We start from the raw sequence: 17,692 nt of genomic DNA, 5'->3' as shown, positions 1-17,692 counted from the left end.
GAATTTAAAGACAGCAGTAGCACAGCCTTCAACCGAGCACAGAGTGCCCTTGAATTGTGGGGTCCAGCACGCAGTCAGCCGTATCCCTCAAAAAGCCTCAACAATAGGAGAGCACCTCAAAAAGTTCACGGAAAAATGAAACAAAAGGAGAGTTCATGTTTCCCATGAACTGTTCAACGGTGCATTCAGGCAAAAGTGTTCAGCAGAGGTTACACAAGCTTTCTCGCCAGCATTTTTGTTTCTTTATCTAAGTGGAGAATGAAAACTGTCATCTTTAGGTTCTAACCTCTGTTATATGGACTTAAAATTCTGGTGTAGATTTTTCTCCAAGCCACAATCCACCTCTTCCACTCCCGGAATGATTGCTCATACTTCCGAATCTTTAGAACCCTCAGATGAAAGAAGAGCATTCTGTTTTTCTTCTTTTTTTTTTTCTAAAAAGGCCCCCTTTGAAATAAATAAGCATGTCTGTTGCACGGGGGGTGGTGAGAACTTGGGGCACACACACATGCACACACACGTGTACCCACATGCACGTGCACACACATGTGCACACAGAGACATAGGCCAACACACACATCAGATAAAGCAGAGTCTTAGAAGTTAGCCCAGAGTGCAAACTCATACTCAGGTGGCCTCGCTCTCCAGGGACACAAGAAGAGAAGGAGGCACAGAAGTGCGCCTCCATGAAGATCTCTGGGACCGGCCTGGGTGGTCCCGGGGAAACACGAGAGGCCGGCACTGCAACCCAGGCACTGGGGTCTCAGCCAGCGCATTTGCGCTGATTCCACACCCGGGCAAGGCATGGAGAGCTGGCGAGCCAAGAGGTGGAGGGGGAACCCAAGGATTACAGTCAGGAAATGACATTCTCATTACGTCGCCCCAGAGTTAACACACAAGCTTTTCCCTTCTCCTTTTTTGGTGCCGGCTGCTTTGAAATAGTTGGGGCCAAAGGTGGAGCAAAGCCCTAGAGAAAAGAAGGTGATTCATGTGCCTGGGAATTTGCATGTAAAACCCCAGGGACTCCGCAGAGAGGGGCCCAGGAGTGCAGGACTGCAGGAGCGTTGTGGGAACCCTGGGAACCTCGGCCACCCGGTCCTGCCAGTGAAGGCAAACTGCTGAGCGGGAGGCAGAACTGGTGTGGCTGCTTCTGTGAGATCCACTGCTTGCCTGCTCTGGTCTTTCAACCCAGAACTTCATAAAAATGACAAAGGATTTACCCAGATTTGCTAGAGTCACGTGATGGAGTAGACCACAGTGCGCTATGCTTGCACAATTGTGGATCAGTCACATGTGTGGGCAGCTGGTTATGCAAAAACCAACCACTGGTCCTACAGGAGGTCTCAGTCCAGTGGTCAGGACCGACAGCCAGGAGTGCTGTTCCTACCTCTGCAGGATCATGGACCGAGAACTGGACCTCCCGTACACTTGTTTTCCCCACTGCAAAGGAACTGCCCTGAAACCTGTTCCACAGCCTTGTCTTGAGGGTTCAATGAGGTGACATGGTTAACGGTCTTAGCACATATTCTGGCATAGAGCAGGCATTCAACAATGGTTATTATTAGCCACGGAGCCTTCTCTCTCTGTGTTAACGATAACCTTGACCTAAAGGATATTTCTGCCCAGGTCCAGGTCCTGTGCCAAACTTTCAACACTTGTGTCCTAATTCGGTGTGGCTGGGGTCTTCTATGCCACACAGGTCCTTCACCCACAAAACCCCGAGCATAGGGGCATCTCTGCACATAGGGCAATATATTAGCAGAAGAGAGCGATTTCTTAGCCCAACTCCCACTGTTTGCAGTGTCGCACTTGAACCTGAGTTATGTCTGAATCTGATGAGCCTCCCGGTCAGTGTGGGCAATGCTGGGAGAAAGCACAGCTCCTTCCATCGCTCCTGCGTGTGGCTTGGGGATTGCATCTCTCTGGGCTACCTTTTATCTGCTGCACTGAGGACTCCCCAGTCTGAACTTCTCAGGGGATCCTTGCCCTTTAAGAGCATTTTGTAGCAAGACAGGACAGACTGCTTTCAGCTCAGCTTTTACTTGGAAGAATTATGCCTGATGCTGTGAGGATGACTTGCTTATGCTTTTTGTGTACAGTGATGTGTTGTTGGTGTCAAACAACAGCCAGAGTGCAGGGGAGTGATTAGTTTTACTGCCCCAACTTGGAAGAAGCAAGGGTGGGCAAACTTATGGTCTTCCTCCCACCCCCAACCATCACCCAACTTTCAAAAACTTGTATTTTACTGGCTGGCTGATGAAATTAAAAAAGCTAGAAACCGCTGGTATGGACCACCCTGGCTGTCTAAGAAGGCAAATCACTTCCAGATTAGCAGTTACCTGCACTGCCTGCCCCAGACTGCAAGCCCCTGGGTTTTTGCTCTGTGAATTATGTCACGTGTCATACACAGCCAGGATAGCGAATGAGGGTGTAAGGAGCTGCAGGAGACACTGTAGGCACCCTAAAAACCAACCACGGACCAGTCTGGATGGATGCAAAGTTGCATGAGCTGCCCCATGCCTACAGTGGGTACAAAACTTCTTTGTGTGAATCTGTCCAAGGGCACTGCTCCACGTAGATGCAGTGTTTCCAAACAGTGTGCTTATTTTTAAATACGAATTCTTAGTGGAGAGCGTCACCTTCAAGATGGTTTTGTTTGGGTTTGAAAAGACCATTTTGTGGGGAATCTAATATAAAATTATCTTTCTTAAAAAATAGAAATCTGTTTATGTATTTGAAAGGCAGATTTACAGAGAGAGAGAGAGAGAGAGAGAGAGAGATCTTCAATCTGCTGGTTCACTCCTCAGATGGCTGCAACAGCTAGGGTTGGGCCATTGAAAGAAGCCAGGACCCAGGTACTCCAATCCAGGTCTCCCATGTGGGTATAAGAGCCCAAGCCACTGGGGTCATCTTCTGCATACATTAGCAGGGAGTTGATTGGAAGTGGAGCAACTGGGACTGGAATCAGCACTCATCTGGGATGCCAGATTTCTAGGTGGTGGCTTAGCCCACTGTGCTACAACACTGGCCCCCAAATCACCATTTTGTCATTGTAATGAGTAGGTCCCAACTTCACTGCTGTTAATTCATCCTGAATGCCCTGGTGTGTTGGCCTCTCCTCCTGTGTCAGCTCAGGGCACCTCAGCAAGCATTTCTGAAGCTCCTTGGGCAGGGCTGCTGTGGTCTGCATGGCTTCCCTGCAGGGGAGGCAGTGGGAAGGTGGGGGCGGGGGCGGGGGCGATGGGATTGGTGCTGCAGGTGGCACTCAGAATTCAGACTGGGTTTTTATGCCATTGCCCAATCCTGGGTCACTCCACTGCTCTATGCTCTTCCCGCAGGCCAATCTCCCCCTCTCCCCCTTTCTCTGACCAAGTTTTGGGATTAATATCTATTTGTTCAAGGCCTTCTGCTCCTCTACTACTCAGCTCTCATTACATTTCCTCTAGGAACTTGGTGATCCCTAAGATAGAAACAGCCTTTCCTTACCCATCCATTGCACTTTGTACCCTCATCACCCAAGGTACCTGTGATGAATTCCAACAATAGCTCTTTATGTGTCTATGCTCCTGCCACTTCCAGCCACTATGAACTTCACGATGCAAGGATTACATCATATCCATTTGGTTAACTGGCTAAAACACTGTGCGGTTATAATACATAGTAAGTCTGGCATATGTATGGAGGAAAATGGAATTGCCTATAGTTCTCACTATGTTGTAAATGACTGTCACACCTCTGCAGAATGTACAAGCACAAACTTGGTCTCCACGATAGGACGTTTTGTTCCAGGAGTCAGCCCATGGACAGAGAAGGCAACCAGGAAATCCCACAGGATGAACAGCCCGTGTGGTGTGCCGGGAGGTGAAGGGGCACGGGAACACGTTGATCCACGACAAGGAGCCCCCTGCGTCTCCCACCAATCTCTCTGAGCAACATCACTAGCGGGTTTTGCACAATATTAGCCTCACTTAGCCACCCACCGTTTCCTCTTTAAAAAAAAAAAAATGTGAGGGGAAGAGTTAAGGGCGAGTGGGAAAAAAATGCCTTTGAATTAAAATCTTAGCTTTTCTTTGAACATCCAGATGATTAAATGAGATCCAGACGAAAGCAGGCAATTTCCAAAAAATAAAGCCGAGCCGGGGGTGTCTGCATTCCCTCAGGTTTCTACTGGTAACCCCGTGGTAAAGTCAAGTCGTGATTGATTCGGAGAGAATTATGGCTATTATAAACGGTAATCAGCGGTGGATGAGGATAATTACACGGGGAAAGGGGGAAAGCTGAACCATGGCTGAGCAGTGTTCTGATGGATGGGGAATCATTTCCTGGCCGTTAATGACTGATTTTTCAGCAGTCAGCATACGAGCTTTAATCCCAGAGGGGAGAAGGGGAAGGGAATGGCCACATTATTAAGGATGCTCCCGACTGCCCTCACCAGTTCTCTCTGGATCTAGTTGGTGCCGGGCCCCGCGTCGGCCCTTGCTGCTGTCCCTGTTACTGCAGGCGCACCCTCCAGGGGTGAGAGTGGGATGGATGTGGCCTTTATCCGAGAGACACCAGAGAGAATTCCAGCTGCAGCAAGGCGGTGTGACACAGCCTCAGGGGTCCCAGCTTCGGAGGTTGTTAGAACTGGCACCGACCGCTCAGCCCAATCCGCACGCTGTACAGATGAGCCCAGGGAGGTACAGCGGTTTGCCCAAGTCTCCCCTGCGCCTGGGCTTTCCCTGCAAGGGGGAATTGGGCCCATGGGGCCAGAGGGAGCCTGGCCTTCTAAAACCTTGGTGTCTGAGCTGAACTCAGTTCATAACGGGCACCAGCCTAGTCTCTCACCCTCAGAGCTCAACACTCTCCGTGCATAAGTTTGTGATGGGTGAGAGAGGTGAGGTCAGAGGCCTGGGTCTGGGCACTGATCTGGTTCTGGTTTGAACACCAGTCATGGGACTTCTCAATGGCAACATGGACGGGGACACACACACACACACACACACACACACATGCATGCACACGGCAGGGGGCACTCACACTCAATTTCCCTTATCATTTGCAGCCATAAAGCAGGATAGCTGATAGGAATAGATTGGAGATCATAAAACTGTAAAACGGGACACCCGGGATTCAGCTGGTGACAGGCATTCCTCTTCAGGGCCCCGGTGACTTTGAAGAGCCTTGGGACACTTCTGTGAAGGGCGAGCCTCCCTCTCGCCTCTGCTGTGGAGGCCCCAGGCCTGTACCAGGGTGCCAGGCATGTGACAAATCCCAGCCACCTGCCCCTCGACCCACACCGCTGGAGGACGAGGGCCACCAGAAAGGAAGGCGGGCTCATCTCCTAAGAGAACCCCACTGCCTCTGAGGCTACATCATGTCGAGACACACCGCCAGCAATGTCCAGCTGCTGTTTCTCCAAGCTTAATTAAATTTGGACTCCTTTGTGGGGGGGGGGATCTCAGTTCTAGGAAAAGTTGCTTTGACCCCAAGGCTGTCGGGACTGCTTGTTTTTATGAAAACAAGTGTGTCATCCAGACGACCACAGCAGCAGTGACACAGGCTTGTGGCAAAGGTACTTTCTGGAGCAAAGTCTCTTCTTGATAATATTCAGTTCAGCAGTGTGGAGGCCTCAGCTTTATGTCTTCTGCCATTTTTGGTTTTCTGGAATTATTTTTCCAGGATCAATTCCCTTCCGGGTATATACTACAAGAGCACGTTGACGCGCTGGTTTTCTGGCTGCTGTTGCTTCTCCTTCTTCAGCTCGGCGCACCTCGCTCTTCTCTTAGGGAACCACGTTTCTCCCATGCCGCGGGATCCTGATAAAGCTACAAATCCCAGAGGAGCGGTTACTCTCCCCACCCAGGGTGCAGCGTGGGGATGCAATCCTGGCAGGCCTGTCCAAGTCTGCTTTCTCCAAGCTAGGGTGGCGGCCTTTGAAATGGTCATGACTTACGTGAGGCTAATCAGTGCCTTTCTTGGAATCTGCTGTGTGGATACTGAGAGGCTGTGTGTGCCTTTTCAATTGAGAGCAACAGCTGTAAGGATGTGGCCTGCCCTATCTCTCCAATTGTAATGAGAGAGAGAGAGAGAGAGAGAGAGAGAGACAGATACGAGGCAATGATGATGATAGATAGATAGATAATAGGTAGATATTAAATAGATAGTAGATAGATAGATAGATAGATAGATGATAGATAGATGATAGACAGATGATACATAGATAGATGATAGATAGATAGACGATAGATAGATAGATGATAGATAGATAGACAGATGATAGATGATAGATAGGTGATAGATAGATAGATGATAGATAGATAGATAGACAGATGATAGATGATAGACAGATGATAGATAGATTACCCAAGCCCCTAGATCCAGCAGAACCTGACCTTTCCTCCCCGCCCTCCTTTGCTGTAAGTTGCATGGAACTGGGTCACTGCCACGTACGACCGACCCAAGGAGCCCTGACTGAGATACTTTCCATTCGACTGCTCTGATATCTCTTATCTTTGAGCCAGATAGCGCAGAACCTGCTTTTGAAATGGAAATATTTACATTGTCATGGAGTGCTGCACCAGTAACAAATGGCTACAACACTCTACAGACCAGGCCCATTGTGCATCTCACTGGAACTGGTCTTTGGATCTTTTGTGAAAAAATAGGAGAATGATTGAATGGACAGATGGGTTAAAAGTCTTCCAAATACCACCAAGCACAAACTGGTGGCCTCTACTGTCCATGGGTAGTTTGAATAAATGATTATCTTTCTTACACACACACATCAACCTGCATCGTTCTGCAAGGATTAAACATTCCGGCAGAGGACTCAGCCATGTTTCCCATCAATTCTTCCCTCCCAAGATCCACCCTGCTGAGCATCAGGTTATGCATATGCAGATTATGCATATGAAAGCTTTCTTTCCTGTGGGCTCAGAAAGGGTGCATGAGGTGCTGGTCCTGATAAGTTACATGTGGGGGGGGGGGTGGGGAGGGGGAGAGGTCAGGATGAATGCCTGAGGCTGTTGAGGCAGTTTAAAAACCCTGCCCCTCAGCAGGACACCAGGGGTGCTGGTGACTGGCAGGACAGGCTAGGGGGACACTCATGTCAGCTGGACACACAAAATCACTTGGCTCCAGCATCAGATGTCCGGCACTGGGCTTGCAGTGCTGTATCAAGAGAAAGCATGGGCCCTGCCCTGCTCCATGCTGCCTGGTGCGGTCTCTCAACGGGGAGGAGGTGAAGGGGAGAGCAGCTGCCCCCGGGAGCACTGCCAGGTGAGACCCCCATCGCCGTGGGGGCACAGCGTCTGCTCCAGCCCAGCCCTTCTCGTTTTGTTTGTTCATGACGGCCTTCCTCGGGAAGAGTCGATGGATGATTGTACAGCAGTGGTTTAACCCCGGAAAATGAAGACAAACCATACCCCAGCCAGTTGGCGTCTCTTTGTCTTGTTGACCTGGTATGTACGGTGCATTTTGGTGGGTTGACCAGTAGGCCCGTTCTCTGTAGTGGTGAGTGTCTGAAGTCGGTCATGGTGTGGTGTGTACCTGCAGTCATAGACACACACGGGTGTGTGCATTGATTCACGTGTACTCACGCATGCGCCTGCTGTGTGTATGTACATGAGCACACACCCCCTTGACTCATCCAGACTGTGACTCGCTAAAGGGTGCTCAGCAGATTTTTGAACAAATGGCTTCGTGACCTTTTCTGTTGATAAGACAGACTATTTATGGCCGGCAAATTAAAAGACGCAGACATCTGTGAAAAGAGAAACAAAAACCACTAAATGGAGAAGATGGTTGTGCTTTATCTGTCTCCTTCTGTTTCATGCACATTTTGTGGGTGTGCTTCCTGCACAGCCCAATCCTGGCACCCACGAGTCTGTGCATTGTTGACTTCACTCAGCCCTAGAGGAGGCCTCTCTGCTGTGTGTGCCAAGCATAGTCTAAGATGACCTTATGGTGTTCTGTACAGGGTCTCCAGTTAGTGTGAGTCTAGGGGTCTGTGTGGCCCTGACCTCAGAACCGGGGTGTGCACTGTGCCTCCACACCCTCTTTCTTAGGTTGTTTACAGGTCTGCCTGAGGGAGTAGGAGATACACATGCATTGCTCACAGTTCCGCAGTCCTCCTTCATCACCTCCTCCCTCATCACCTCTCCCTCATTGCCTCCCCCATCACCTACGCCATCGCCTCTCCCTCATCACCTCTGCTATCACCTCCTATCACATCTCCATGATCACCTCTGCCATAACCCACCCCCCGCCTGCTCCATCACCTCCCCTAGCATCGTGAGAAGTCCCTTGCTGTACCCCAGAGGGGTACTTGCTCAGCACTGACCAAGGGCAGACGCCTCTCCTGGGATGTGGCTGGGCAGCCCTGGTTGGAAACTGGGACAGGCAATGTGCCTTGCAGTAGCACAGCGAGGCCAGTGTCCAAGTGAGGGCTGCGGACCCGGACGCAGACCTCGCCTCCTGCCTCCGGGCAGCTCCTGCATCCCCAGCAGCTGAGCGCAGGTGCTAGTGGCCGTGTGTGCAAATGATGCTTCTCTGGCTGGTACGGGCGTATTATCCAGAGAGGCACAGGAATGAGCTGCCTGGGCAGAGTCTCAGCAATTGGCTGAGTGGATAAGAGTCGTAGAGGGCCGTAGCCCTTGGCTTAGCCACCCCGTGCTTTGTAGGCCCTCACCCTGTCCCCACTCCAGCCTTAACTGGACCCATGTCCATTTAGTTGGGCCCAGAAGCACAGAATTCAGCAAAGTGAAGTAAAACACGGGAGTGAGAACAAACATCGCAGAGACCATTGTTAGGGGGAAGATTTAGGCACATAGACAGTTTTACATTTCTTTTAAAGCACCAACAAATTCCTTCTCATAAAAATGACAGGAAACCAATTTGGAATAAAGGAGAGAAACTTACAGAAACACCAAGGATGCTTGGCACCAAATGGATAAGAGAGAAAAGAAAAGAGCTTGGAACGGGAGGTGACAGTGTGGGCAGGAGGCTGTGCAGCCCTCGCCGGCCAGGCCAGAGCCCAGGGCTGGGCCGGGCTCCAGCTGCCCTCCCAGAGGCTGTCGGAGTTGAAGGGGAGGCAGATCCAGGCTGGCTGGGAGCTGGGAAAGATCTGCCCAGTGAGGCATCCACTAGATGCAGCCTCCTGCTGCTGGGCCCAAGCAGGTACCTCCAGCCAGTAGGCGGGGCTTCCTGGAGCTGTGGGGCCAGGTAGGATCAGGTGGGGCTCTGTCCCTCTTTTCACAATGAACAGGACACTCCCCTTCCAACAACTGTGAAGCATCAGTGTTTTGCAGAGACTCGTAGGAAGTATTTTCATGTTTGTTCTCAAATCTTAGCTAAATCCTAAATTTGATAAACTTGCTCTAAGATAAATGTCATCTGTTTTTGATTATAGAAGTAATGCATCTGTATTTTCTATGTTCAGCACTACTGCAACAACTATCCACCCATGGATAGCAAACTATCCACCCATGCAAGTGCCCTGGACGTATGTATTTGGATATTCGTGTGTTCTTCTGTTCCCTCTTCCTTCCTTCCCGCTCCGCTGACTGGGATGGTAAACGCTGACCCCTTGGGTCTGTCCTGGCATCAGGGCATCGTGAAATGTCTCAAGAGCTGAGAGAACGCGGGTTACCTGGTTACCTGGCTAATGACCTATCTGGGTTAATGCTGTTGGGGGAGTCCTGCCACCCCCTTGTCAGAGACGTTCAGAGAAACCTGTATGAAAGATCACTGGGCTTGGCTCCCTACATCTCCCCGTCCTAGTTGATCCTGGAACACTTTATGCCACAGAACACACAGTCATCCTGTGCGGTGACTCCGGATACCCAGTCCTGAAGCTGCTGTCATATTATGGGAAATTTTAATAGCCCCTGCCTTTTCCTGTGGCGCTGGTTTATGTGCTACAAGGAGCAGCTGCTTGGCCTGCCCAAGCCCTTAAGTGATAATGCTAATTTAGGGGCTGGCCTTTGAAATACTGTTGAATGCGATTCCAGTTTGATATAGTGGATAATTTTATTATCGGACCTCCCCTTACTGTTCTGTTAAGAACACGTTGGTGTCTTGTTTCCTAGGGATTATCATCTTCATTATCATCCGTGACATTTATTGAACATTTACTGCTCCCAGGCACTGCGCGGAGTCCTTTGCGTGAATTATTGTATTGCACCTCATACCAGCTGAGCCAGGAAGACAGGATTCTTCTTCCCACTTAAGAGTTGACGAAACTGAGATTCCAAGTGGTTACCTAACATGCTCGGGGGGCAGCCAGCTTCTCAGGGGTTCCACTGGGCTTCAGATCACCGGGATGTCTCTGCCCTTGACCATCATGCACTACTCAGTTCAAGGTTTGTAAACACAGCCAGAGATGTGGTGTGCACATCAGAAGACCTTATGGGCATTTCCCTCCATGCATTTATAGTCCTAATCCTTCTAATTACCCATCTGGGTTCCATCTCTTCCAGAGATTTATTAAATTCCTACTAGATGTTAAGTGCTGAGTTAAGTGTTACCATGAAAATTTAGTGTTAAGACATGTGTCCTACCCTTAGGTAGCTGACAGTCCAATGCAGGAGTAACTAGTAAATCAATAACTAAAACACAGTCTGTGTGCCTTTTAGAACCCAGAGGAGCAGCGTCAACATCAACAGGAGCCAGAGAGCACCTGCCCGAGGGGCTGGGAGATTGAGAAGAGAGCTGAGATTACAGGAGAGGTGCCCAGTCACTCAATCGAGAGTGGCAAAGACTGATCTTCCAGGAAGACAGATGGGCATGGAGGCAGGAGACAGCGGAGGAACTGGGGGACCCATGAGGGCTGGAATGGACAGGCAATGGGCCCTCCCAGGAGGAAGGACGGAGGAGGAGGAGGAGGCTTGGCAACCAGCCCCTGTGTGCCATGCGGAGGGATGCTAGGTGCCTGGAGATTGAGATGATTAGGTCTGCATTTTAGTAAAAACCCTCTCGCAGCAGTGGGAGGCAGCCTGAGGGGGAGAGAGTAGGAGTGGAGAGGAATTAGGAAGAAGGAATCCAGCGGGAAATGATAGAGGTCTGTCCTTGGGCAATGAGAGTGTGGGAGGACAGGAAGGGACCCGTCAGAGAGGGACCTGAGAGTCTCTGAGCGCCCGTTTGATGAATAAGCCCCACATTGCACCCAGATCACTGCACGTACCCTGCCCCTGCATGCTCTTTCTTATTCCCTTCCACTCTTCTTCTTCCCCCACCTTCTCTCCCTCTCTTTAATGTGTATTTTATTTATTTATCCTGCAACTCATCTATTTACTCAATTGATAGTCATTGACTCCACACTGTAAGCACAGTTGTAGGCACTGTGGATCCAGAAAGAAATGAAACAGAGCCTTCCATTCTAATGGGAGTGGTCCCAACCACAAACACACGTGTTAAATATATGTTGGGTGAAAATCCTGTCGGGAGGCTCCTGACTGTAAGTCAGCAGATTCATGTACGCAGGGTGGTGGCTGCTGCTATGGAGGAAAACACACAAAATTGGGCAAAGGAGCCACAGACTCCTGGGTGGATATTGGCCATTTTATGGAAGGTGGTCTGGAAAGAAATTCTGGAAACTGGGGGCATTCAGGAGAGACGAGAAAGGAAAAGGGAATGAGCCAGGAAGATTTCAGGGAAAGAATGGCCCCGGCAGAGACCACAGCAAGACCATGAAGGGGAGGACACTGGGCGCGCTCAGGAGCAGCCCACGGCTGGGAGAGAATGCACAGGGCAGAGCAGAGCAGGAGATGCTGTCCCAAAGGCAGCCGGGGCCAGAGCAGGCTGAGCAGGAGGAAGTCCATGGAAAGAATCAGAGACCCGCCTCAGAGGCTGTTCAAGTGCTCTGCACCGGAGATGATACAGAAGAACTGGATCTGGATCTCGGACCTGAACAGGAGTTGGAGGGACGTGTGTGGCAGAGGTCAAAAGTCACACCAGGTTCTTTGACCTGTTCGACAAGAATGGAGCTTTTACACACTGAAATGAATGGCATCTGTTGATTCGCATATTTGCTTATACTTCTCTCTTGCTTCACTTCTTCTCCACCTTCCATTTATTTTCCCTGAAAGCAGAGAATTCAAGGAAGCAGACGGAAGACTGCTTGCCCACTTTTCACTGCTTTAGCTTCAACCCCCTTCTCTCCTTTGACTTGTCTGAAAAGCACAATGTACAGGAATCAAGCCATGCGTTCTGAATTTCGCTTGTGAAAGGACTTGGGCAGAGGCTGCACTTTATTTGAACTTTATGGCCAGTGGCCAAGGGAAATAAAGTTTAATTAATGCTAATTTTTCTAACTCCTTTCTTTGCCTTTTCAGCAAAATAAAACTACCTTTGGGAGAACTGGCAAAAAAAGTTAAAACAGACACTAAACTACTAAATCTAGCCATTGATATCACAAAAATATTTTTCCTCTGTGTTGAGTTTGGTCAAAAAATGTTAAAATATTTTGCCTTGCTCTTCTCCCTGCTCTTCCTTTTTATTATTATTTTTGAGTTTGAACAAGTCAGTTGATTTTATTTGTCTCTATTTCTTTAGAAGATTCAGATCCTCTGGGAGCTTGTTTGGATTGGCTGTGAACGGAGTGCCTGGCTCGGAAAGAGCTAGCATGGTGGGCCACTTGCTGAGTTCCTCAATTAAGGTTCAATTCCTTGGCCTTTCTGGTCTGCAAGATCATTAGCCCAGTGACTTGGGGACCAGCTGTTAGAAGCAATCAGCGTCCATTCCTACAGGTAAGCATTTCTGTTAACTAAGCTTAGATCCAAGGTGTGTCCTCATTGAGCTCCCGGTGAGTCCATCAGCCACTACAGTTTAAGGGGCTGCTTTTTTGACTTTGGTTTATTTGCTGAACACTCTCCAGGTTATGCTGATGAAAAAAAACAGTGGAAGTGTGGGTTAGAAGGGTAGTGGTTGGTCTCTGGGAGCTACAGCACTTCCATAAAGCCTTTTTTTTATTTTTTTATTTTTTTTATTTTTTATTTTTTTGACAGGCAGAGTGGACAGTGAGAGAGAGAGACAGAGAGAAAGGTCTTCCTTTGCCACTGGTTCACCCTCCAATGGCCGCCGCGGCCGGTGCGCTGCGACCGGCGCACCGCGCTGATCCGATGGCAGGAGCCAGGAGCCAGGTGCTTTTCCTGGTCTCCCATGGGGTGCAGGGCCCAAGCACCTGGGCCATCCTCCACTGCACTCCCTGGCCACAGCAGAGGGCTGGCCTGGAAGAGGGGCAACCGGGACAGAATCCGGCGCCCCGACCGGGACTAGAACCCGGTGTGCCGGCGCCGCTAGGCAGAGGATTAGCCTAGTGAGCCGCGGCGCCGGCCTCCATAAAGCCTTAGATCACAATGACTGCATCATCATTTGAGGAAATCCAGTCTGGTTTCCTCCCACCCCTTATTTCCCATAGACAAAAAGCAAAGCCAACAAAACAAGGTGCAATAAACTTCAATCTTTTTTTATGAAAATTCCATACTGAATGGTGACTTGCCTGTTCTTGTGTGGTTCTATATTTTCCCTAAAGTAATCAACTCTGCTGTGTCAGTTGGGATGGGAGGTAGGACAGCTAGGAACTAGGAATTCTCAGGTGCTAAGTACACCTGTTTGGCATCTCAGACATATTATTCTCGGCACACATTTTGGGGAAGTTTTTGGATGGCCTAAATTAGCATTGTTCATTCATCTAAAGACATGTAGGGCTGTAGCTTGGGCTGTAACAAAACCCATCCAATGTGCTACAAACAGTAGCACTCTACTGAAAGCCATTGTCTGGTCCAATTTCCCTGTGCAGCATAAATGTCACTTGCTGTGGAACCAAAGAAAAGCCAACAGCTCCATGTACCTGTTTACTGCTCTGCAATATTTTATCCCCAACCGTAGTGGCTGTAACATACAATAACTACTGATTGCACACAGTTTCTAGGGGTCAGAAATGTGGAGGCAGCTTAGCTGGGAGGGCTGGGTGTGGAGTTTCTCATGAGACTTCAGTCAAGATGTCAGCTGGGGCTGCAGGATCTGCTTCCCAAATGACTCATTTTCATTCCTGGGAACCTGGCGCTGGCTCTGGGCAGGTGATGTTTGGTCCTCCCCACAGGGCTTTCCACGCAGCTGCCTGAGGGCCTGAGGACATGGCAGGTGGCTTCCTTCCTTGGGGCTGACCCAATAGACCAAGGAGTACGCTGCAATAGCTTTTGATAACTAGCCTTGAATGTCATATATTCTTACGCCCACTGGGCTCTATTGTCACACGATCAATGCTGGATCCATGGTGGGAAGAATCTGCACACAGAGGAAGGCACAGGAGGCGAAGATCATGGGGGCCATCCCGGAGGCTTGCATAGCAATTGAGGTGTGAGTGCGCTACAGTGGCCAGAGCAGATGACCCAGTGCCAGAGCAGTGGACCTGTTCAGCATCGTGTGCCATCACCAAGCTCACTGTTCAGTGGAATTTGCTTCAGGGCCTTGGGGAGAGGCCGTAAGGTCAGGAGAAACTCACTTATTCTCAGATGCAGCTTCTTCACCTTTCCTTCGTCTTGTCATTTTGTCACACTCGATGCCAAAATGTAGAAATGCATTCACAGCACACATCTGAGGGTGCAGTATGTCTTCACTGTTGCTACATGAAAGCATCCCTAGATAGCAATTGATTATTTCTCTCTATTTAGTAGCTGGTTTGCAATTGTGACTTACTGAGAGGAGAAAAAAGGCCCCACAAAGACCCAACCGGCCCCTTCAAAGTCTTTATTTTTTTTAAAGATTTATTTTATTTATTTGAAAGAGAGAGGCAGAGAGAGAGAGAGAGAGAGAGGTCTTCCATCTGCTGATTCACTCCCCAAATGATCACAATGGACAGAACCGGGCCAATCTGAAGCCAGGAGCCAGGAGCTTCTTCTGGGTCTCCCAGGCGGGTGCAGGGGCCCAAGCACTTGGGCCATCTTCCACTGCTTTCCCAGGCCATAGCAGAGAGCTGGATTGGAAGTGGAGCAGCTGGGACTTGAACCAGCACCTACATGGGATGCCAGCACTACAGGCCGGGGCTCTAACACACTGTACCATAGTGCCAGACCCTAAAGTCTTTACTTTTATAAACACAGCCCTTTTCATTTTCTTTCTAAAAGTTTTATTTATATGTTTTCACTTTACTTGAAAAGCAGAGAGATGGAGAGAGAGATACAGGGAGATCTTCTACCACTGTTCACTCCTCATATGCTTGCAACAGCCGGGGCTGGGCCAGGCTGAAGCCAGGGGCATGGAACTCAATCCAGGTCTCCCATGCGGGTGGCAGGGAGCCAAGCACTTGAGCCATCACCTGCTGCCTCCTACGATGCACACGATCAGGGAGCTGGATTGTAAGCGGAGTAGCCAGGACTTGAACCTGGCACTCCAATATGGGATGCTGGCAATCTTAGCTGTTGCACCAAACACCTGACCCCCTTCTCATCTTTCTTAACAAAAATCACACAGTGTATACATGTTTACAGGATCTACCATGGTGGACCTGGGACAGACCTTACCAATCACATGTTCCAGTGTCACCCTGTATTAATGTTTTCTGTCATACATCATTTCCTTTTTGTAGGAAGTGATTTTTTAATGCTTTTGAAATCAGAGTCTGTTTTGAATAGTCAATGAAAATTATGCACTCACTTCGACAAGTAATCCTTGGTATACAGATTCCAGGAACTGTGGGCCACCTGAAGGCCCTCCCAGGGGAGTGTGGGAACTCTGTTGAAAAGTTAGTTTATAAACGCGCCTCTGCAGATCAACGTCTTCTGCAGTTCCAAAATTATGCAGCGGAAATATGGTTGATGTGCCCTGGCCTCTCGCTGGCTAGCATTCTGGTCTGGATTAGGTTTCCTCCTTTGGAAGCTGCCTTATCTCCCAGCTGTTTGAGTTGCAGTTGTTCTTCCTCAAGCTCAGGAAATGTTTTTGGTTTTGTTTTTTTTGTTGTTGTTGTTTTGTTTTGTTTGTTTGTTTGTGTTTTTTTTGAGGCATCTTCGAAGGGTTCCAGCATCAGCTTTATCCTTGTGTGGGGAGATTGTCTTTATTTTTTTTAATTGAAAATATTGCTGGGAGCTGGCGCTGTGGCGCAGTAGGTAAAGCCACGACCTGCAGTGCCAGAGTCCCATATGGGTGCCAGTTCTAGTCCCGGCTGCTCCACTTCCGATCCAGCTCTCTGCTATGACCTGGGAAAACAGTAGAAGATGGCCCAAGTCCTTGGGCCCCTGCACCCACGTGGGAGACCCAGAGGTCTAGCCTGCAATTTAAAACTTGTAAATGCTATTTCTGGAATTTTCCATGTAATATTTTTGGACCATGCTTGATGGCCAGTCATGGAAACGGTGAGATGTATAACTGCAGATAAGAAGGGACTAGTGTGTTGGCTGCTCCAGCAGCGACGTGAGCTACATGATCACATGCTCGATCAGTCATCCCGGCTGCCCCTGTATCAGTGTCCAAGCTCCAGCCGTCAGTCCCGATTTCCACGTAATGCAAGCCCTGTGGGGCAGCAGGTCATAGCTCAAGTCTCTGGGTTCCTGCCATCCATGTGGGAGATCTGGATTGAATTCCCTGCTCCTGGCTTCAACCTGACCCAGCCTAGGTCATCTTGGACATTTGGGGAGTGAACCAGTGGATGAGAGTTCTCTGTCTCTGCTTGCCTCTCAAGAAAAAGTTTATGGAAAATGTATATAATGAAAAAACCATGAATTCCAAAAAATGTTTTCACCAAAATAAAGTTATTCCATTTTCTATGAACTAATTTTTTACAGATTTATTCATTTATTTGAAAAGTAGACTTAGAGAGAGAAAGATCATTCATTTGCTGACTCACTCCCTAGATGGTCACAACAGCTAGGGCTGGGCCAGGCCAAAGCCAGAAGCCTGGAGCTCCATCCAGATCTCTTACATGAGGGGCAGGGGCCCAAGCATTTGGGTCATCTACCACTGTTTTCCCAGGCTCATTAGCAGGGAGCTGGATTGGAAGTGGAGCAGCCAGGATTTGAACTGGTACCTATACAGGATGCCAGCATTGCAGGCGGCAGCTTAACATGATGTGTCACAATACGGTGCCTTCCATGAACGTCCTGAAGGACCCTCATCTATAGGATACAGCACTAGTTACAGGGCTCCAGGGGTGGTTTGGGGTGAGATTGCTTATGGATAAGTTGGATCTACTGTACTTACCCAGCAACAACTCTGGAATCTCAGCGCTGACGCCTAAGGGTGTGTCTTCCTCGTCTCCTGCCCCTCTGTTGCTCAGCGGGGCCGCTGTTCTCAGCGCCCACAGCCAGCAGGCTGAGCACTGGTGACCCTGACGGAAGCAAGGTGCTCTGGTGGAGCTTGCCCCAGCAATTAAGTGTTTGATTTTGCTCAAAATTGACCAAAGCAGGCAGGTGCCACAGCCTACCCAATCACAGGGGCCATCACGTTCGATTCTAAGATGTGTCTGGAAGGCAGACAGTGGCAAATGCTGAGTGAGCCACTAATACCTACGCCAGTGAGCTTTGTTCACACTTTATGGGAGCTACCAGTTTTCCACCCAGGAGAACAGGAAGCCCATCCTCTATCCTGACTTAACCAATTCCATATTTTACATTTGCCCTCTGCAGCCCTCCACCACCAGGTCTAAGTATCCACAGTACTCAGGATCATTTTAGTTTTTGGAAATAAGGAATTTTTCTTTATACTATTGATTGTGATT

This window comes from Oryctolagus cuniculus, chromosome 16 (assembly GCF_964237555.1).
Source record: "Oryctolagus cuniculus chromosome 16, mOryCun1.1, whole genome shotgun sequence".
NCBI lineage: Eukaryota > Metazoa > Chordata > Mammalia > Lagomorpha > Leporidae > Oryctolagus > Oryctolagus cuniculus.
The sequence above is the reverse complement of the archived record's forward strand: the minus strand, read 5'-3'. Positions refer to the sequence as shown.